This window comes from Panthera uncia (genome assembly GCF_023721935.1).
Source record: "Panthera uncia isolate 11264 chromosome C1 unlocalized genomic scaffold, Puncia_PCG_1.0 HiC_scaffold_3, whole genome shotgun sequence".
In the NCBI taxonomy this organism is placed as follows: domain Eukaryota; kingdom Metazoa; phylum Chordata; class Mammalia; order Carnivora; family Felidae; genus Panthera; species Panthera uncia.
In genome coordinates, this window is record NW_026057584.1 from 64,617,564 (window position 1) to 64,641,141 (window position 23,578).

Consider the following 23,578-nt stretch of genomic DNA (forward strand, 5'->3'; position numbering starts at 1 on the left):
ACTAAGATCACAAAATCATTGTACTAGAAGTGACTTGTCTCTGGGGCTTAGTGGCAATTCATTGTGCAGATGAGTATGAAAATCCAAAGAAGTTCAGTGAATTCTCCCAAATCTCCAGAGTTAATGGCATAGCTGGACATAGACTCCATTGCACCCTAAATATTGAACGTTTTCTTTTGTTTGCTGATGAGAAAATAATTGCTAATCTACCCCAAATGTTCATTCTTTGCATAATAGAATAAATCCTATAAAGCAGAAAGAACATATAATAAGTAAGCACTTTGGAAGAAAACAAAACACAAAAAATTATGAGGTGTTACCATGAAAACTATAACACACCAAGGATAAGAATGTCTTTTATAAGAATTCTGAGGTTCTTAGGAAAAATACTTATGTTATTATTTTTTGTAATATACTACAGATAGATCCACTTTCTATTTTCTTAAATCACGAGACTTAAATCATGTGACTACAGATCTATTTTCTCGCTCTCCAAACATGCGCTTTTCCTCTGCAGTTTTTAAAAACAAAGTGACTAAATCAATCAACCAATAAAATTTGCCCAGTTACAGAACTTGTTATGTCTTCTTGAATTCTACTTTATATGGTAAGTCCGTGTTTAAAGCACTAAAAAAAAAGCAAAGTAGTACAATAGAAGATAGAATGCTCTTCCTTTCTTGACCAATTATTCACATGCCTGTAGTCAGTCACAGAAGGATGACCATGCATCCTTGGCATCCTATGCATCCTGTGTTTCCTTGGAGCAAAATAATAGCTTTAAGAAGTCAGATGTAGAAAACAATGAGAAATAGTCAATGTAATTAATACACTCTTCGATTTTCTTCTAATTTCACAGCTTCTATTATTAGGGAAAGAATTCTTAGAAATATGCACAGGCTAGTATTAACAGACATTTCAAAAGGGCCATTGTTACACTTATTATAAACCATTCTTCTAACCAGCTGTTCAGGAAATTTTAAATTTGGAATTCTGTGGTTTATAAAAGGATATGCTCGCTCTTACAACATTAACAAATAACAAATCTATCTTCATTTCCCATTAAACAAATAATTGTCTAAAATCTGAAGTAACAAGTTATATATATAAACCTAAAATCTTCAAAGAGTAAGAACTTGGAGATAAAGGTCAATGGTTTGATACATAGTGCTGGGATCAGTGTGTTGCTCAAAAATATGGTCAAAGTCAGAAAAATGTCTATTCAGAAATACCCAATGTGGCACAGTTCTCAAAGCCAAGTGCTTTGTCATGATCTTATTTCTAAAGCAAGATTCCATCTCAGCACATTTTCTAAATGTAATATTTCTTCTTCCTGCAAAATATGAGAGGTACATTCCTAAACTGTAGTGGTGGATCAAGTTTTATGGAAAGGATGACCATGTTATGATACTATAATGGATATAATTGGATAAAGGATAGATATAAACACCAGATGCTTCAAAACTGGCTTTCACAAATACCGTTTAAATTTTTGTGAGTCACCTTATTTCTTTTCCCTTTTGCCTACCCAATGTGGGTTACGTGGAAGTCTGTAGAATAAAGTTTAAGATACTTTGACCTCTGTATTTCACTGACAGACCAGTTGCTGGTGTTATGAGACTCATATTAGCTGTGTCTGATTTATAGGAGGCACCTGGCTGAGATAAAATCAGAAGAAAAGAAAGCTGTCAGAGATGAGAAAAGAACCAGAGGTATTAAAGTGTTTAGAAGAATTAAAACACACACTGAAGGCAGTAAATAGAATAATATATGCTATAGCAATGTGAAAGGAGATGCCAGAGAAGAGAGAGCAAAATCCAAACCTTACAATTACAGCATTGCAGTGAGAGGCTGGGGGAGTAAGCAGAACATATCATATATATTTGAGGAAAAATTGCTGAAAATAAAAATTTGGGCATAGATTTAAATTATTTACCATAATCCAGAAATAAAATTAAGTTTAAAGCACCAATATAACAATAAATCCTTGTAAAACTTGAAATGTTTTACAAGGAGAGAGAAAAGTTCTACAATTATCTAGACGTGAAGAGTTTCTGTGATGAAAAAACAAAATTCAGACATCCTTAGATGCCCCCTTTATAACACTAAACACTAAAATCAATTAGAAAATTGGATACTGGTTACTGAAATTTTAGTTCTGTGAGCTCAAGTCTACATGAGTCCACTTTGGTACTCATGTGAGACATCAACACAAAGTCAAACACAGTCCATGTGACAAAAGTCAGTCAGAAAGAAAGGGTTTTACCATAGAATACCTAAACAAGAAGGTAGAAATAAGATCAGATATAACAGTCATGAAAATAAACACAGGTCAAACGCCATACCAAAAGACAAACAAATAAATCCAACCATATGCCGCTCACAGGAAATAAACCTAAAACAAGGTTTTAAACATTTAAAAAGAAAATATTGGGCAAAAATGTAACAGGCAAATATAAAATGAAGAACAGTCATCATGGCTATATTCCTTTCGTGCAAAATAACATTAAAGACAAAGTGTACTAAATGAGATAGAGGGCCATTCAACAGATAGAAGATACTAATCCCACTGTGAAGCTGTAACCCTGTAGGCCTCTACATGCTGACTAGCATAGTACAACAACATATAAACACCATCAGTAATAAGAAAAAGGAGAGCTCTATGGGAATCTAATTGCTGTGGGTGACATTCACATATCTCCCTCCATCTTTGCCATATGAAATTTCAAAAGGAAATGATTTGCATTATATAATTAAGAAGGCTTATTTTAATATATTTACTCATTATCTTTAAACAACTATTGGTTATCTACAGTAAGCATATGATACATTTACAATGCACCTTTCAATCTAGTTGGAAAGAAAGGCAGGAAATTATAACCCAAGAGTTAATAGGTTTGTACCAGCTAAGTTGGGAGCCTATGGGAGAGGACATAATCCACTCAGGTGTATCAATAAGCAGGTGTCAGGGCAAGCATCCTCAGAAGGGGGACATCTGCCCTGAAACATGAAGGAGCTGGCCATGTGACTATGTGGAAGAACAAAAGGGAGGAGACAGCAGTATTACCAATGAATCATGTTGGGGAAACTGGGTAATGATTTTGTGGAAAGCATCAAACAGTTCCTCATGTCACAGCATGTTACAGAGTATTAGATGGAGTTAAGAGTTAGATGGTTTTTAAAAATGATAAAAAATCTTTAGAGAAGTAGCAAATGATTTCAGTTGGACTTTCTAAGCACAAAAAATTTAAAGTAAAAAATTTTTTAGTGGCTCAGTCGGTTAGGCGTCTGACTCTTGATTTAGCTCAGGTCACCAACTCATGGTTTGTGGGATCAAGCCCCCATGGGGCTCTGCACTGACAACATGAAGCCTGCTTGGGATTCTCTCCCTCTCTCTCTGACCCTCCCGGCTTCCACACGCTCTTTCTCTCTCAAAATAAATAAATAAACAAAAAAATCTTTTAAACAAAAATAATTATAAGACAAAAGGAAAAGTGGAGGGGCAATTGTAATAAATAAGCTAAAAGTATTACTTTTTTCAATAAAGTACACTGACAAGTCAGAAATAAAATTGTAGACATGATTGAAAATAAAGGCCTCAAAAGAATGATTCACAAATAAAAAATGATAGCAAATATGTATGAAATGGTTTCTACGTGTCAGACATTAATCCATTTAGTGCTCTCAACCACCCTATGAGGTAGAGACTATTTTTATTTTTTATCTCCGTTTTTCAGATAAGGAAACAGAGACACAGGAAGCTTGCAAAACTTGCTCAAGATAGGTGGCTGGTGAATTTCAGAGCTGGAAGGGGAAGCCAGGCAGTCTGGCTCTAGGTTCTGTGACTTTACAATCTGTGCTACTTCTCAAGAAATACACGCATCCAAAAACCAAACCCAAACACTCACCTTCCCAGTAAACAGATGAAGCGAACTTCAAACAACAAGGAGACTGTTCTGTCATGAACTGACTCCTATTGCATATATAATAAAAACAGATAGAAACTAGTCCCAGAGAGCTAACCCAGTATATAATTATGACTCAAAAGAAATTCCAAGTTTTAATAGTAATTTGAACTCTTAAGCAAATAAACAAGAAGATAATTTTTTTTTCTTTGCAATTTTCTAAAGCCAATCCAATAAATCTTTATTTAGTCCAAACTAAGAGCCAGGAAGAAAGTGAGCTGGTGGGCCACAAAGAAGCCCACAAAGCTGGTACAAACACAGATATCAGCTTCAATAAGGCAAACACACTTTCAGTGATGCATCAGTAGGCTTCCTGCTGTATTTTGGATGCATTATAAAGAAGTCAACTCTTTAGTACTTGGAAAATTGATTTAGAACTAAATTGGGAGAGTGATGAACTAACTTCTATCAAATCTAAACATATGATCTATAATCCAGCTCAGACTCGTGTACAGGATATCATACTGATGGACACAGCACAGGCTCACAGCCATTAGCATGAATAAGTTTTCTGTAATTCTCAATATTTGCATATCCCTCAGCTAATAATAAAATTCATCTCTTTTAAACATTCATATTGCTGCTGCCAAGTCAAATTTGTAATCAATTTGAGTTTTATATATTTTACCCTCATTTGAATATTATAAAACCAAGAAGTAGATGGAGAATAAAATGAAAGAGCAAATATACAGCACAATCTTGCATTAATTTATAGTTCTTAAAAAAATACATGGAGAGGAAGGGCAAGGAGTAAAATGAGTGAAAGTGTGTGCCATGACAGCACAAAAACTGTACTGTGGCATCCATCCAGTATATGAGCAGAGTGAACCAGATTCCATTTTTAAAACTAGCCTCCGTATGGTCCTATTCCCTCCAAATGCACTGTGTTGTTGTGTATACACTTGTCACCTTCCCCCAAATTTTTCATTCATTTGAGTTCATTTGATTACCATGCTTTATACATTAACAAAAACAGATAATCTCTCAGGGTAAGAAAAAGAATTAGTTCTTGCCTCCTTACTAACCCTTCCACCCTTCCCTAACCAGTACTCTCCCAGTTCACCAGATACTGTACATCCAGTTGCCTGTGAGAGGAAGAAGACAAGATTTAGCAATGTTGTAAAGCAAAATATTGGTCCTCCAACAATGTTCACATACTAATCCCCAGAATCTGTGAATGTGTTATTCTACATGGCAAAGGGGACTTTGTAGATGTGATTCAGTTAAGAGTTTTGAGATGGGGAGATTATCCTGGATTATCCAGATGGGTTCCACATAGTCCCAAGGGTTCTCATAAGTTAAAGAGAGAGGCAGGAAAGTCAGTCAGAAAGGAAAGGTGATGACAGAAGCAGAGGTAGGGTTGAGAGAGAGGGGTTGAGGGGGGCAGTGCAGATTGTACATTACTGGCTTTGAAAGCAGAGGACATGAGTTAATGAATGTCGGCAGCTTCTAGAGGCTGGAAAAGGCAAGAAAACAGATCCCCCCAACCCCCTGGACATTTTGGGAGGAGCTTGCCCCAGCCAACACCTTCACTTTGGCCCAGTGAAACCCATTTTGGGTTTTGGAGCTCCAGAACAATAATATAACAAATTTGTGCCATTGTAAATTACTACTTTTGTGGTAATTTGTTACAGCAGCAATAGGAAGCTAATGCAAGCATCCACTCTACACGTACATACACCTGTCCATGTCAGAATTTACTACATGGTAGATTCTTTCTAAACATCTTTATTTATTTATTTATTTTTTTAATTTGAGAGAGAGAGAGAGAGAGCGAGCGCACATGAATGGGGGAGAGTGCAGAGGGAGAGAGAGAATCCTAAGCAGGCTCCACGCTCAGTGTGGAGCCCAACGCAGGGCTCAATCCCATACCCCTGGAATCATGACCTGAGCTAAATCAAGAGTCAGATGCTCAACCAACTGAGCCACCCAGGCACCCCAGTAGATCCTTTTTAAGTCATATTTTAGTTCCAGGTCCCCCAAATCACACAGATTTATATACACAAACCACCTTGTGATAGAAACATCTTTGAAGTTATTCTTCATGCCCCAAAGAAGAAATGCCCATCTACTTATATATAAGACTAAGTTTAAATGTCCATTTAGATTTTAATCTCTCTGAGTAAAAGAACTGCCCTTTCTAATTGTAGTAATGTATTATCATATAGACTTGTCCTGTTTTGTGCAGCTCCTAGCGTCTCACACGAAGTACTTCTGGTACTAAAGCAGTTAAGAACAAATAGAATTTAGTCAGAAATTAGATAATTATTAGTACAGTAATATTGCCAGTTTTGGGTATATTTGGACATTTAATCATATTGCTATTAAATATTTCAAATTAATTGCTTAGTGTAGTTAAAGAATTGCCCAGTTAAAAAATCAATAATTGAATAAAATGACTTAAATTTCTTTGAAATGGTCAAATAAATTAGAACCATTAAATGCCTATCAATGGTGCATAGTTTTACAACTTATGTCTCATGTTAGACATTTCCCTAGCATAATCAAACGTATATTGCATTATAACAATGATAACTGCCTGTTAATGAGTATTGATTATGTGTTAAGCATTTTGCACGTATTCTTATACACCTACATTTTACATCTAATTCTTACAGCGACCATATCTGATCGGTGGTATTATTTCCATTCAATTGATGAAGAAAGTAACATTTAAAAGATAAAATCATCTAGTAAGTGGCTGAGCCTGGAATTGAGTTCAAGTATTCCTGAACTACCTGTTCAATTCTACACAGTCTCTCATGTAAATATTTTTAATTAAAATATAACATTTTATTATAAAATACATTTTAATTAAGGCTATGAATCCTTTCTGCTTCCTAAACATCTATACACAAACCCTTTCTAAACATTTATTTTAGTGCATGTAGGGATAAGTCAAGGGGAAACCAATAAAGTTGAATTTCTATGACTCTAATTGGTTCTTTTTTCATCCTTATAAGCTTGAGTTTAGAATTAGAAATCGAAGTAAATTCCTCAATTATATTTCTTTGGTCACTACAGAGATCAAACTTGAGATGGGGTTAGGTATCGATCCACACAAGCAGGGAAATGACAGACTTGACTACAAGGGAAGAGAAATGCAAAGCAAGGGCCACTGCTCTAATTTTCTCTTGATCAATTCTGCTCCAGGGCATGGCAGGTGGTGTCCTGCTTCCACCAGTGTCCTCTTGTTTGAATCTGCATCCCAAGTATACAATAAAAGTATCTGATAAACTCTCTTCCTAAGGCTTTAGTCATGCATTTAGTAAACATCTACCACCCATCTACCATGAGCCAAGCACAGCGCTCAAGGCTGGGCATGACCTAATCACCATTATATTCAGTCCTGCGCTACTTGAAGAGAGAAGAAAAGAAAAAAACCAGAGAGCTTCTCAGGAAATACAGTATTCTAAGAAGTGTTGATTTGGCCTTATCTCTAAAAACAGCAATACAACAGGTTGCATCATTTCAACATGCTGACTTCTGAATAAAACCAGCTCCCAGATGGCTCAGCCTGCTAAGGAAGCTGGCTTGACTGAAGACACACCAAATGTAGTTCTCTTTAGGTGGGGAATCTTGAAGAACTTGGTGGCACACACTCCACATCCCCACCCCCAAAACCATATTTGTTTATATGGAGATGACATAAGATGGATCAAGCTCAATCCTATTTGATGGGGTTAAAGAGCCACTTATAGCCCACCACAGGCTCAATTTCCCTTTAGATTTCCCCCACTTAACCTGGGCAGTGAGTAGCTCCTTCCACTGTGCTCTCCCACCACTTAAAAATTACACTTCGATTTGCATGACATTACATTTTAGTGTATCTTTCAAGTTCCTCTGCCTGCCATATCCCCGCCCACCCTCCCACCTCCCACTGGGCTTCTGTCACCTTCTACCAACATGCAAGTTCCCCCAGCACAGGACAGAGCTAAGTTAATTTTGTAAACCTGTTTTACTCCAGGTTCTGTCTTGGGCTCTTATCCATCAGGAGGCAGACCCACACGCAGATCAACCATCCACTCTGGACCCAGGAGGCCCAATATTATTCTATCTCTGACATTCACTTTTGACTTTAAGCAAATTGCTTAACTTTTCTAAGCCTCTTTCTTCTTCCCTCTATCATGGGAATGATAACAGAACCTAGTGATTCCCTGTGAGGACTGAAGGAGATCTTATAAAGTAGTTTACACAGTATCTTGCACACAGTAAATAATAAATGGTCACTAGCTGCCAGTCACCCTACGTGTTATTATATCTCCTGCATGCAATTATGCAGGTAATCTGAGCTGATACAAGTCTAAGAATAATAAAAGTTATGAAATCTCCCAAAGATCAAAGCTATAAGGAGAAAGGATAGGACTTGACTCTGATCCACCTAAATCTAAAGCCTTCTGTAAGGATATTCATTCCTCTTTATAAACCTGGTATCTACCATGTTTCCTGAAACAAAGAGAGCACAGTAAATCATGAAGGAATGGAACTACACGATGAGATTCAAGCAAAGAAGATGGCATAGCCCTACTCATATGGCCACAGGCATGGAGAAAACATGTAAAGGAGAAGAAATTACTAACTCAATGAATATGATATTCAAACTGTATCTTGACACTAGCTCATGAACTGGTTCACCAGCAAGCAACAAGGCAGTCCTCTGAACATGTAAAGCTCATGAAAACCACCCCTTGTATACAGATCAACTGTTTCCTCCCAAAAAAACATCCCCCACATTTTCCCCTCTTCTACGTAATTTAGGTAAAGTCATGAAACCATCAGTCAGTTATTTAACATTTTTCATTTCCCTATGCAACTTCTGAGCGGTTTGCATGGTGCAGTGAGCCATGGTCTGGACCAGCCAGGTGGTGAGGATGCAGCCACTCCCTGAGTCTCTGCTGCCCTGTGGCCACCTGCTACAGGCAAGAAGGGTCTTGGATTTTTCTCACCTGTGACCCATTACACTGTTGCTCTGCTAGGTAACTTTGCCTTGCTATGTACCTCTACTAAATACCTCTACTAAGTACCTTTATTTAGGTGTTAAGTAATCCCTAAATAGAGGTGTTGCTATATTCATTTAATCTGAATGTAGGTATTCTTCCTACTTGAGTATTCCTTTTATTTAAATTGAATTCCATCCTTTTCTTCTGAAAGTCTCTATTGCAGAAAATCCCCAAATTTCATGTCATTCTACATTATTCCATGTCTGCTTGAGTTGCTACCTTTTTGATACAACTTTTCCTCACTATTTTCTAAAGTACTCCTTTTTTATTCCCACTGCTTCATTACTGCTTTTCCTTTTCACAAACTCCCTGTGATTACCCATCTCCAAATCTCCTTTACGTGTGGCACGTTTACTAGTGGGCAGTACCTTTGTGAAGAGAATATCTTCCATCTTCTTTCTGGTTGTTTTGTTTGTTTGTTTGTTTGTTTGTTTTAGTTAGGCTAGAACTTGAAAAATGGCAAGCAAATGTAATCACTTCTTAACCACAGAGAGATAGTCATCAAAGTCAGTCTGTGATTAGCAGCAAATGTGTGTGCCTCTGAAAGGCAGTGCAGGAACAGACTAGTTAACATGTCCATCAGCACCTCTAAAACTGTCAGGACCTCCAGATTACACAAAGTGACTTCATTCTGAGGTCAGAGCAATTTGTTGGTAGATGGAGATGAGTCATGCATACTAGCTTAGAATCTGTCTTCCCTAAAATGGTCCACTTTTTTCTCTCATTGGTTTTGTAAAAATCCATATGAAGCTAGTTCATGTATACTGAACTGTTTTGTTGAGTTCCAAGTATGTTGAGGGCACTCAACAGGTCAAAAAACGAGCCACAGTAATATAATGGAGATGCTGAAACTTTACTAATTTGCAGCTTTGAGAAACATCCCGTGGTGTGCCCATCTTTAAGTGGTTTGTTTGTAGGAGGCAGAGGTAGGGAAGTTAATTACTTCCTGACTATGACTTTAAATCATTTCTGTGCTAGTTGCATTCTGGAACAGCCAGAGGTTTCTGGATCTGTTTTTAGGAATTCCCCGATACTTCGCCCTCTTTCTAACTCTCACCTCTCTTCTAAGGTTAGCATGTGACAAAGGATATTAAAAGAAAGCCCAAATCATCAAATTCTGACTCTCACCAATTTAGACAACTGATGCTGTGGCAGCTTTTCTCCTACTAATCACCCTTTTCCTTTGAGTAATAAAATATATTTAAGCCTTTGTCTTACAGAAATTTAGTCTCCAAATTTACACCAACTCTTTTCAATGACCTTAAGGAAGTCTTTGTTTAAAAGTGCTTTCTCTGCCTAAGTCTACAAACTACAGTATCCTTTGAAATGTTATTTTTTCTTTTAAAACTAATGGCCGATAGGCTTGATCAAAAAAGGGAAACCACACTAATTCTACGTACTTTCTTTACTGAACATTATTTGGAAAAGCTAAGCAGTCGAGGGAAAAGAGAAAATGCTTCAATAATGTAACATACTGCTTGGTGAATAACTGACTCCTCTGGAAATAAATTCTGTCTTTCAGAGCAGTGATGTTCTTAGAAAAATTCCACCTTCTAAGAAAATGAATACTTTCAAAACGATGTGGGCTTTAATCATTTAACCTTGGGTAAGATGACAAAAATGCTAATGTTCAGCAGAAATGTTATGAATCTGGGGCACCTGGGTGGCTCAGTAGGTTAAGTGTGCAACTTCGGCTCAGGTCATCATCTCACAACTTGAGTTTGAGACTCACATCAGGCTCTGTGCTGACAGCTCAGAGCCTGGAGCCTGCTTTGGATTCTGTGTCTCTGTCTCTCTCCGCCCATCCCCCACTTGTGCTCTGTCTCTCTCTCTCAAAAATAAACATTAAAAAAAAAGAAATGTCATGAATCCATGTTTTTCTTACAAAAGCTATAGGTTCTACTAATGTGCTCTAAATTGAAAGGTAATTTGCCTCTTGTTCAAATGTTTGTATCGTAACAACTGCTTTCTCATTACTGTCCCTATAATTGTAGGGGGTGCTAAAAATGCTCTATATATTTTGAACAGTCTTTTAAATATAGAACAGGGATGTTCATAAAGAGTAATAATTTTAGGGGCGCCTGGGTGGCTCAGTCGGTTAAGCGTCCGACTTCGGCTCAGGTCACGATCTCGCGGTCCGTGAGTTCGAGCCCCGCGTCGGGCTCTGGGCTGATGGCTCAGAGCCTGGAGCCTGCTTCCGGTTCTGTGTCTCCCTCTCTCTCTGCCCCTCCCCCGTTCATGCTCTGTCTCTCTCTGTCTCAAAAATAAATAAACGTTAAAAAAAAAATTTTAAAGAGTAATAATTTTAATGTATCAAAACTTTGAATCAGTCGGGTCCTGGGTTATTCTGTCACCAACAATTAACGTGCCCTACATGCCCTTTGCATATAAATGTGGACAGTAACTTCAAAAGAAAAAGATGATGTCAGTTTCCTAATGATATGCAGGTACTAGGGACAGTCCAAAGAGGGGAAGTAATTTAATAGTCTGCCCTGCTTAAGATACACATGAAGTACATAGTCAGTCTCATCATCCCTTAATTTATTTATACTTATTTATCTTTAAAAATTTGGCATTGGCATTTGTTTCTTTTTCCTTAGAGTCAAAACCTAATCCTCTAAGTGCACCATAAGTGGAGGAACTCAATTTATGCTGCTTATTTCACTCTTGTTTTTAAAGGGTGAAGTGTAAAAATCACTCTTTAAATGTTATCCAGATTAAAACTTGATCTTTTCTATGCACATTAAAACAGTAACAAAAAAAAAAAAAAGACAGTAACATCTGTGAACAACAAAGAATTTAATTAAAACTTGCAAACAAAAGATTTCCTAGGCCAATGGTATTTTAGATCAAGTGTAAGAGAAGGTGAGAGGTGGGAAGTTGGGGGGAGTGAATTGTAAGAAGCAATTTTAAAATTATATATTGGGCCTCATTGTAAAATTCCATATGAAGCTTTAAATTAGATTAAGTTCCCCAGACTATTTCTTTTAGACACCAAAAGTCTTGGGCAGATGGACAAGTCATTTCAGCTTAGTGTGATCTGCCACTGTATTAGGACACCTCACCTGATAGGGAAGAACTCAGACTGTAAACTTAAGCAACTCCTTGCTTGTCAGCAATTGTTATTTTAAAAATTTTAGACATGTAACCACAACTGCAGGCCATCAACCACTGGCCAGGAGCTCAGCACCGGTTTCCATCTCTTAAGTCTTTTGTTTGCCTGCATAACCGTATCTACCATGATTTCAGTCAAAGTCTCTCTTAGCTTCATCAGTTTACAAAATGGCCATCACAAAGTGGCCAGAAATGCTCTTTATGTGCCCTTATTTGGGAGTAGGAGGAGTCTAAAGCATTTCTAAGAATGATCTGCTCGTGCTTTCCGTAATGATGAGTGGCAGAGCCTTTCCTAACATTCTTGCAGAAGTGGTTATTGCATTTTTATTATTATTTGGAACTAAAATTCCTAGATTCCCAAGACATAAATGGACAGTCGAGATGAAAACAGCTAACTGTTTGTTTTAACGTTTGACATCACAACGTATACACAGTGGATGACCATTAAGCATTTATCAAATGAATTTGTCTTGAAATAATAGTGCAAGATACAGTGTCCATCTTTCGATAGTTCCTGTTGACAGATTTTGTTACTTTCTCTCTTTTACTTCTTTTTAAAGAGTAGAAAACAAGTTCCCAATTCTGCAACAGAAGATATTTAAGCAGCCTGGAGATGTGAAAGTTGGGATTACAGCTTCCAGGAGGGAACAAAAATAAACTTCTTGCCTGTGAACCCGTGAGTCTCCCACAATGAAATCCAGCTCATCACCAAAACTGCTCCTCAGGACACCGCATGAACAAGTGAAAATTAGAACTGCACAAGAATGTTTGCTTGGAAAGTAAAACCAGTCAACTTTGGGCTTTCTGCCAAATTCAATTTCTGCCAGGAATTCTTCTGTTATTACATATCTGCAGAAAGCAATTAGAAAAATATTATAGCTAAAAAATTCCAGATATATTTATGTCTCCATCGCAGTTCAGTCCGGAAGAAAAGAACTAGCCTTCTCAGGCCAGAGGGCTAAGAGCAGGATTACAGACAGAACACGCAGACACTGATGCACACTCACATTTTTCCTTGGAGGAACATCTAATCACAAGTGGTATCCTATTTGCTTTCTGAGATCTAGGAGAAGGACCTCAGTAGGTATTCAGGGTGTCCCAGTGCACTTCTGAGATGGAAGGTTGCCAAGAAAAGCAGATGTGACAGAAAGCCCTATGTCTCATTCACCAGCAGTGCAGGGCCTGAGGAAAACGTCATAAACCTCACCAAGCCTGACACTTGCCATTACAGAAAGTATCTCAGAAGGAGGAATTAAAAATGTTGATGCTTTGCAGCATGCTCTGCCTTATTCTTTATAAACTGAGCATGGAGTGGTGAGTAGCTTAGACCAGACGCATCTGCTCTATCATTTTCAGTCTCCTGAAAAATTCCTGACACCCAACCATATCTAGTTTCCTGGGCTCCATCCCCAGTCTTCTGTTTTTGTCTCACCACACACACTCCATCAGCTCTCGGCTTCATCTCTGTTACACCCAGGGCATATCTCTGGTGACTATCTAAGCCCTAATTTTATGTTGTTAAGCATTTTAAAATTCAACATAGCCCTTTTCTAAAAAGCATTACTCACAAACCTGTTTCTATTCTCAAATTTTCCAGATGTATATTAGAATAGAGAACATCTGGGGTTCTCGGGAATAATGGTAAATGTGATAAGGAGTCAATATTTATATATTATATATTATGTATTATATATTATATAATGAGAGAGGCATCCTGGGAATGGGAGTACAAATAATACATCAGGGGAAAATGTTGAATTGGCTTCTGGTGAGATAAATTTAGCTCAAGAATGTGGGGACAAATGAAACAGAGAGGGGTCAATGAAAACTCTACTGTTGCAGCTGACAATGGGGCCCCAGTTGAGTGGGCATCAGGTCTAAAGCATGTTTCTTTAAGCTCTTAGACCTATCCCTGAAGCCTGGATTCAGGAGCCCTTAACTCCAGGTATCCAACACTCCTGAGTTTTTCCTGGCCTTAGTTTGAAATGCAGGCATGATGTCCATCACAGGCTCCAATCCCACCTTGTTTCTAGTCCTCCTTACTTCTGACCTTGCCTTTTTTTCCCTATTTATAGCTTAGCTACATTCCTCAAATCTGATGCATTGCACCTTTGATTGGCTTGTGATCTTTTGCTTTCTTTTCAGCTACTGGATTCTTGTTGGCCTTTGCTGCTTCAGATTCCCTTTGTAAACAGTCTGGTCCCTACAACCCCATCTTTCAGTGCCTTCCCCCTCAGTGAGTGTTCTCCTTCCATCTTTACTCAGACACTGCAAGTGGATCCAAGTTATAGAGAGATGAGGCAAAGAAAAGTAGAGAAGCTGAGGGGCAGGATGTGTTGAAGATAGGAAGATTATGCTGAGGGCCAAGATCAGTTTTAGTTGAAAACAGAGAAAACTGTGGTCTAAGAGAATACTTTGAGAGTCCAAGAACTAAGTCAAAGTAATGAAAAGGTCCAGTAAGTGGCTGTGAGCAGCTCTATCAGAAAGGAGACAGAGTCATTAGGGTTGAGGTAGTTGAAGAGTTCGATTTCTTGAAGTAATGTGATGTTGACATAAGAACAATAGGAAGGTTATTAGTTTCAAGTGTTGGAATTATTATAACAGAAAGAGGGCACTTAATAGCTTTCTACAACTCCAGAGAAGACAGAAATTTAATTTGAGCTGAAAAGTGCATCTCTGAAAGGTAAGGATGACTTTAACAACAGAACAACCTATTAAATCAGGTAGATGATTTTCTCTCTGAAACAGTTTTTAGTGTGGTGTTTTTCTGAATGTTCAGCATCTAGGAAAACTTGGTACCGTATTTTCTTATCTTGCTCTCTGGGAAAGAGATAATGGTTATGTTATACTAGCCTCATATATTAAATAATAATAACAAAAACAACAGTAACAGCAAAGGCTTATACAACACTTACCATGTACCAGGCACTATTGTAGTCATTTTACAAATATTAATTTATTTAATCCTTAAAACAACCCTATGAAATAGATATTAATAGTGTCTCTATTTTCAGATGAGGAAATAAGCACAAAGCTATTAAATAAATTGCCCAAAGCCACCCAGGTGGTAAGTATAAGAGCCAGAATTCAAACCCAGGCAGTCTGGTTCCAAGGTCTGTGTTCAACTAATTAGGGTTCACCTGACAGCATTTTCTGATTTCCCAATAAAGTGTTATCTGGGGTTCATTTGGAACCTCTTTTGGCCCTCAGAGATGGTGTTTTTGTGATTCTGGTAAACTGAGGGCACTGCATACATCTTAAGGATAATATATTAAGGAATATATTCCAGAGGTCTTTAATGGAAATGAGATTAAAAAAGAAGGAAGAGGAAAGGCAAAGAGAGAGAAGATATTGCATCACTTGAGAAATCTTTCTGATTTCAAGAACTATTCAGATTGATTAAAATGTAAAGATGATATCAAAAATGAAGTTTTACATATCAGCTCCTGGAACTTTTAACATAAATCTATCCAGGGGAGAAGAATCCTGTAGAAAATGTTTATGTTTATTATTATTATTATTGTTGTTGTTGTTGTCGTCGTAAGGATGTTTGACACTTTCTTGATACAAATGTTTACAAAATTTTGTGTCAGGTTCAATGTTATGCAAAGAGTAAAAAGAAATGTCATTTTGGATGATATTGTGGTTATTGGTTCTTGTCTGAAGACTACTCTTTATTTGAACATCCAAATGCACTTCAAGAATATGAAAGAAATGGAAGACAATATGGAGACACCAGTAACACCACACTTTATAAAAAATAATATATAGAGATAAATATGAGCATAATAGAACATAATGGAAAGAAATGGTAATAACGTACTATAATGACACAGTCAAGAAACTGGGGCCAGTTGGGTTGAAATGGTGAGGTAAATGAAAAGAGGCGAACACTGAACCTGAGGTAATTTATTGCTTCTATTTAAAGGGTGGACTATTAGAAAGTATAAATAGTAGTTTGGGGTTGATAACTGCAATAGCCGGACTAGATCTTTTCAGGAAAAAAAATATAACTTAAATACAAATACATGCGTTCCTTTCATATTTCATTTCTCTGATATTTTACAGAGGCAAAGTTGGGGCTGTTGTCCAGTTCTGGATGACAGATGGATGATGATGCATCCTGAAATTATTCCCACTCCAAAATGAGTCAGTGACTGAAGCAGGAATGTACTAATACAGTTACATTCCTAAAAATATATGATTTTGAGTGCTCTGGGACTCAGAGGGCTAGCATAGTTTCTCCTGAAGAAGGTGGGGCTGTAATGAGGTTCTGTTCCCACTCTGAGCATCTGGAAGGGTTCATAGGACAGAAGGAACTAAGCTGGCTGCTGATGGCCGTCACTTGCTCCTTTAGCATCCCTACTTCTAGCCCCTGTATTCTACCTGAAAACTGCTGCTGGGTTTTACCCTCAATAGCAAACCAGCAGACTTCCTCCCTGTAGCAGGGAAATATCTTGGGATCCAACAGAAGCAGAGGCAGTGAATTTTATAAAGAGCTTGTAGCTGTAATTGACAACCTTTAATCACGTGAAAAAACTCACTTTATTCTTGTCCCTTCCCAGAAATATTCCAACTTAGCAGTACAACCCTTGTGTGGAGAGTCAAAAATTCTAACTTCAAAAACAGATACATTAAAAGGTGACCCTTAGCTTTACAAAAAGTTTTTTCATTGTCTCCTTCAAGCTCTTATTTACCATTCCCTATGAACCTCGAATTATTTGACAAAAAGGCTTCCTGGCTAGATAAGGTAAAGCTGAGTTCTTATTATGACAGTACTGACTAAAAACAAACAAACAAAATTACCGGAAACAACATAGACAGTGATAAAGCACCTAGGAGGTTATAATGTAATTCATCGGGAAACGGGACTCTACTTATCAAAATGTAACACACATAGCTAAAAAAAACCCAGCCACTTTATAATGTGAATTCTACCTACGTTTTATTTCAATGCAATTAACTTCCTATGAATTAAAAATTACATTAAATGATAATCAAACATTAGTTTACGTTAAGTCACATTCATTGAACTTTAAATGAAGAACACTGAGAACATGTTTGGAAATCATTTATAATGCTGGATTTTGCTTGTAAAATTAATGGTGATACGAATTTTTTTTTAGCTCTTCAATGTTGGTAACTACCACGTTAACACATTTAGAAATACACATGCTGATCTACTCAGATTCTTTAGGAAGATGCTATTGGATCTTGTACAAACAGAGATATTTCCCAAAATAGATTCTTTTAATATTATATTTATCTTAAATCATGTGTATGTCTAGAGCAATTTGGCAATTACTTACTTTTGAACCGCCAGATATATCTAAAGTGTTCAGTTCACCAGGCAGGAGGATATATCCTGCATACAATTATAAGAATGTAGAAGACAGATCTACTTGAAGGTCTGCCAAAAAGAGCAGTGAAAAATCATGTGCCAATGACAAGACAGTGGGGGTGGGGGAAGAGTTCTTCTAACACAGAGGATGAGCAAACTTAAATGCTTAGTAAAATTAAAAAATAAAGCCATCATCATATTTTGAATTTTAACTAAATATGTGGACTAGGTCTCCTTTTACACAATTTTGCATAATTTTCTGAGAACAGGAAATGCAAAATAAAAAGCAACAAAAACCTACTGTTGGAAAAAAAGGACTTTATCAAGGTATACCTGGAAAGATATCCCACGTCATGGGGGTGGAGTGGGATTGGGTTGATGTTAATGGCATAAAGCTTTGTGGAATGACATACAGCATGAAATAAAAGTCAAAAGAGTTGGTTTCTAGTTCTCTGTGCTTAAGAAGAGTTTACTAATTAATGTTCCTTTGCCTCAGTTTTCTTATCTAGAACTTAAAAGTGTTAAACCAAATAGTCACTGAAGTTCTTTGTGTCCTCTGTGTAATAAATTCATTTTATTCTTGACAATATTTTAAGAAGTACAGCTACTCTACCAGGAATTTGGATTATCTACTGTACTGCTCACTGGCAGATTATTTTTATGCCATCATTTAGGCTCATAAAGAGTCATTAAATATAGCTACACCATCATCTGTTTTATCTAAAGAGATACAAGTAATCATTGCAGTTGCTGACTTTCAATGTTTTCAAGAAAATAAAATCTTTGCTTTTTTCCTTGTCTAATTGTTGTCCTTTGTGCTTTTACTGATTATACTGTACAAATAAAAAATACTCAGGTTAGTTTAATTTACAAGTGATGGATTCCAATGATTAGGAAAGTATATAGGATAAAAGTTTTACTCTGGAGTTCATAGGTAGCATTTCAAAGGAGAAGAGATTTTGTAGACAAATGTGACATAATAAAAAATAAATGTTTAGTCTTTGTCCCTGGCTTCTAGCACACAGATCCTACAACTCTTGGAATCTCTTGGTTGGCAGTGTCTTTGGTATGCTAATGAATGATTCTGGGTCTTCTGTGGGGGTTGGGGGAAAGTAGAAATGAGTTCTGGATAGGAGCTGATTGCCAGAAAAACAACCTAGTGATTAGAGAGTTGGAACATTCAACCCCACTTCCCACCTTTGAGAAGGGGAGAAGGGCTAGAAATCGAATTTAACAACCAATAGCCAATTATTTAGTTAATCATCCTACACAATGACATCTTAATAAAATCCCTAAACAACAGAGTTTGGTGAGCTTCCAAGTGTGTGAATGTGTTGATAGGTATGGAGCCCAGAGAGAGTGTGGTGTTCTATGCCACTGTCTGCTGCCCCACTTTGCCCTACGCATCGCTTCTGTTTGGCTGTTCCTGGGTTAGTGGAGAAAGTGGGGGGCAATCTGGGGTCTGCTCTAACTCTGCAAGTTAGTATGAAAACTGATTTAAATTGTATACTGAGTTGGTTTTAGAGAATTGGAGAATTGGTTGGTGTCAGAAAACACCACATATTTGTTGTCAGGAAAAAAACCAATACAATATCTACACAGTCCTATAAAGACCATGCATCTATATGGAATAAATCGGTGTTCTGCAAAAGTCGTTTCTGAATCAGAACAAGCTGAAGTTACCCACCACTCTGCAAGGGATGAGCCTGTAATTTGAATGAGGAAGTGTCTGTTTCAGAAGCAAAACAAACAATAAACAAATTACAACTTAATTAAGTTTCAAAGTGTAACTTTTGAATGCTTTCAGATAGGAGGTGGGAAGCAAATAAAAAGGACCACGTCATGTCAATTAAGTTCTGTCCCCCACAGATTGTTCAATCAAAGTTTTGGCATTACAATGCCAGGAACTTATTAAGTGTCTGCCCTGCTCTATAAATTACTGAATCTAGGCATGACTCCCAGCTAGGAAACAGGTCTTACAAAATGGTCTTAGTGTCCAGAGTTGTGTATCTGTATGAGGGAAAGACAGAAACAGAGAGAGAGAGAGGAGAGGAAATCGTTCCCAGTACCAAGCTTACTAGGAGAGTCTAACCCCAAATCATCTCATCATAAGTTATATTTTACCAAACAAGTAAAAAGAATACTGATGTGCATAAGTTGTTCGATTGTGGTAAATATGAGAGACAGAGCAGGGGAGCTGACTGAATAGTGACAGCTATCAGTGGTAGACAACTGTAAATGATCTATGAAATTTGTGGGCTTTTTACCAAAAATAAACCAGAGGAAAGGCAACCAACCCTTTCTTCCTCTGTAATTATAGAAGACTTGAGGCCTGGGATGACATTTTTGCATGAACATCTTTTGAAGCAAAGCTCTCTCTGTTCATTGGAGAATGAATGCCTACTTTTAATTTTCAGGTTGGTGAAGGAGGCTATATCTTAAAGATGCCCAACATCAGATGAAAGCAGAAACATTTGGTCCAAACTCCGGACTACAGTTTTCCCAAATGGCTGGCACTCTGCCAAATTTGCAGACATCCAAAATGCTGACTCTCAAAAATGGGACTTGTTGTTCATTTACATGTTAATACTAAGAAGGCCAAAACTCAAAGATGAGGCAGAGAAGTAGAGGAATATTTAAGCATAGAACTCAAGACTTCCTCATTTCTGATCCAATATTTTTGCCACTCAATGGTGATATCTTTAAAACTCCAGGGAGTTCCTGGGTGGCTCAGGTGGCAAGTGTCCGATTTGGCTCAGGTCATGATCTCACAGTTTGTGAGTTCGAGTCCCACATTGGGCTCTTTGCTGTTAGCACAGAACCTGCTTCAGAGCCTCTGTTCCCTTCTCTCTGCCCCTCTCCAGCCTGCAACCTCTCTCTCTCAAAAATAAACATTAAAAAAACCCCACTCAAAACAGGTGCTCTTTCATATTAAAAATCATGGCTTTGAATGTAGCTGAGGTAAATATTTTACTCCTTTGGCATTCTGCACATGAAATTTTCAAATAATTTAAACAACCTACAGCTCGTCAGTGACCAAATGGAGCTCTGGTAAAAATAAATATCTTTCAGTTCAGCACCAGCTGGCTATATTTAAACCCTGTATTATGTAATCTTAAAGTGTCCTTGCTTGTAGTTGGTGTCTTAAGATATTCTGTTATAATGCCTGTCCCAAATCACTTCAGTCTCTAACATCTAAACACTTAAGGCGCAACAGGACCAAATTAAAGTGTTCACAGGCAATCGAAGACAGAAAAAATCCATCTGAAACAGTATATAGGCCATGATGCCTTTAAAGTAAAATCTCAGTCTTCTCTCTTTAAGTTTGTAGTTACTATAATTAGGGCTGGCAGATCCAACTGGCAGTGCTTTCCTTAATTCTGCAAAACATCGAAGAACCTGATTCTTTAATCCTTACTCCTAGTAATACTCCCAAAGGAGATGAGACTAGCTGGGGCATGAAGTACAAAATCAAACTAACGCTGGAGAAAGAATAATTTTCAACCCATTCCTCTGAGCAAGCTGCAACAGTCGAAGATATTTTAAATTCTCCCTTCCCCTCACCAAATTCCAAGAAATACAGTTTATATTTTTTGGTATATTCATTGTGTATTTTACTAATTTATAGGCATAGAAGATACACTAATTTTTTCAGTTTTCTTTTTTAGCTATAAATTATAGTTTTCACTCATGACTTTTTAGTTTCAAGTTTGGCTCATTATTCCTCAACACTACATATGAAACATGCTAACTCTCTGGCAGAGAGTAATATATGAAGCCTTAAATTTAGCATTATAAAGTAATGTTAAATATTGTCATAAAAGCAAAATACAACTGAATATTTTCTTTTATAACAAGTTCAATTTGACCTGTGGTCTTCACTGATCTGTAACATATTCCAACCCAGGAAGTGGGTATGTATCAACGACTATATTGCACATACCTTTGGTAATAGACTTAACCCCGAGTTCGTGAAAATGTCATATATCTTCACAGATGAGTTTCCTCCGTTGTTTCACATACAGCAAATTTCCCAGTCCCCTGAAAGCGGTCGGTGGAGTGGAGGCCGGCTCCACTGAAGGGTCTATCAAGCAAGTAGATGGGACGGCTGAATTTATTTTAGCCCCGTGTCTAAAGGATGCAACTTGGCACCTATTTTTAGGAACTGAGCTCTGTCTAGGTGGGGCCTGAGTCAACTACTCTTTTCAGAAGTGTGTCTCTGAGGGCACTCTGGCTCGCAGTGTCCTCGGTAATGTATGCATGGTTTTAACACATGTGCAGTCAATCAAACCCCCTTCCGCAGCCAAGGCCATCAAGCCAATTCTCAACTTTGAAACAAAGCCTAAACAATAATCAGCACCAATGAGGAAAAGGAGGGACTAAAGGCCTTGAATTACTCCCATTGGTTTAAATAATTTTAATCTTTCAAGAGGCAAGAATATGAAAATAAACCATGTAGAAAAAGTTCCAGTGTATTCTGGTGGAATTAGTGTCCTCGGGAAGAGGAAGCATTACTTTTATTTAGAAAAATGTTCTTCGATATGCAAAGTGTTTGCCTTTTGAGGTCTCATATGCAAGGCAAAACACTATTGTAGTGTTTGTATAAATAAAGAAAGTGCTCTTTTGGTTAAAAAAGTGAGGAAAGAAGGGGTAAGAAGACATTCTAGCTTAAAATCACTTGGCATGAGGAAGAACAGTCAGGGGAAGGAGTCACCTCACATGCTCCTGAGATAATAATATTGAATGCCCTTTGCTGCTGCCTTACTTACTCAGCATGACCTGACCTGGAAGAAAGTAGAAGTCACCAAGCATTGCTATTTGGCTCCATAATGCCAATACCTAATACTTCCTAAGTAAATATAAAATAACCAGCTTCCCCTATCTCTCTTCTATTATTTTCCTAGTGCGGTGTTAAGTGGGATATTAATGGCATCACAGCAAACCCAAAAAGAGAGGATGTTTCCCTTTGACTTAAGGAAAACACTTATATACTGTTTATTTTGTACAAAATGTTTACAAGTGAGCTATTTCTCATATTATTTACTAAGAAAAACCAGTATATACATTTTTCCATGTGCAATATTGATTTCTATTAAAAGTCAAGGAGTGATATCCCAGCTAATTAACTCTAAGAAAAGCCTTCTAAAATGGTATCCCTGTATGCTCCACAAGATCCTTCAGGGCCAGGAGCCAGTACAGTCCAATTATTTTAGAGTTGTGCTGTCCAGTACGGTAGCCATTAGACGCATGTGGCCATTTAAATTTTAATTGATTAAAATTAAATAAAATTTAAAATTCAGCTTCTCATTGTGGCATTTTTAAAATGTTTATTTATTTATTTTGAGAGAGAGAGAGTGCAGGGGAGGGGCAGAGAGAGAGGGAGAGAGAGAGAATCCTAAGCAGGCTCAGCACTGTCAATGCAGAGCCCGATGCAGAGCCTGAACCCACAAATGGCAAGATCACGACCTGAGCCGAAATCAAATCAAGAGTCGGAAGCTGAGCTGTCTGAGCCACCCAAGCACCCTTGCACTAGCCACATTTTAAGTACTCAGTTGCCATGTGTGGTTAGTGACTGTGCATTAGTACCGATACAGCACATTTCCATTATTACAGAAAATCCTACAGACAATGCTGATTTAGAACACGGGATTTCAACACAGCTTTGGTGTTCACCAAACTCTTGACCTGGCAAGTTTCCTATGTTGTGTAAGCTTCACTTCACTTATCTGTGATTCAACATGACTAAGTTTATTTACTTTAAATGGTTGCTGTGGAGATTAAATAACATATATAAAATATTTACCTCAGTCTAAATCTAGGACAAAATATTTATTTTAAAGTGATTATTATTACTTTATCTCACTATATACTTAAAACGGCACTAGATCTAAAATCACAATAGTTCGACTTAAGTTATGAGGAGATGGAGCCTCCAATGTGTATACAGTCAACTTTACTCTTATATTTGCATATAGATGCTAGTGATGCTTATGGTGGTTTTATTCTTTCCAAATGCTGTTAATTCCGCAAAGACGTGACTTATAGCTTCTTCATTTTCCCTCCTTATTTCCAAACTACCTGCTTTCTCATTCCACTGAGTGACGTATTTTTTTTCAATTGTTCTTTATATTTCACTTAAGATAACCTTTCTTCAAATTTCC

At 37.4% G+C, this 23,578-nt stretch overlaps 1 protein-coding gene across 1 annotated transcript in view; it reads right to left on the reverse strand.

Annotated features, from left to right (window-relative positions):
* The window catches only part of XIRP2 (xin actin binding repeat containing 2), a 72,993-nt gene extending 51,256 nt beyond the window's left edge, over positions 1-21,737 (reverse strand). Inside the window, exon 1 of the mRNA XM_049615548.1 lies at positions 21,361-21,737. The gene's annotated coding sequence lies outside the window, so the exon portion shown is untranslated. The remainder of the gene's footprint in view (positions 1-21,360) is intronic.
* Positions 21,738-23,578: the final 1,841 nt, after the last annotated feature.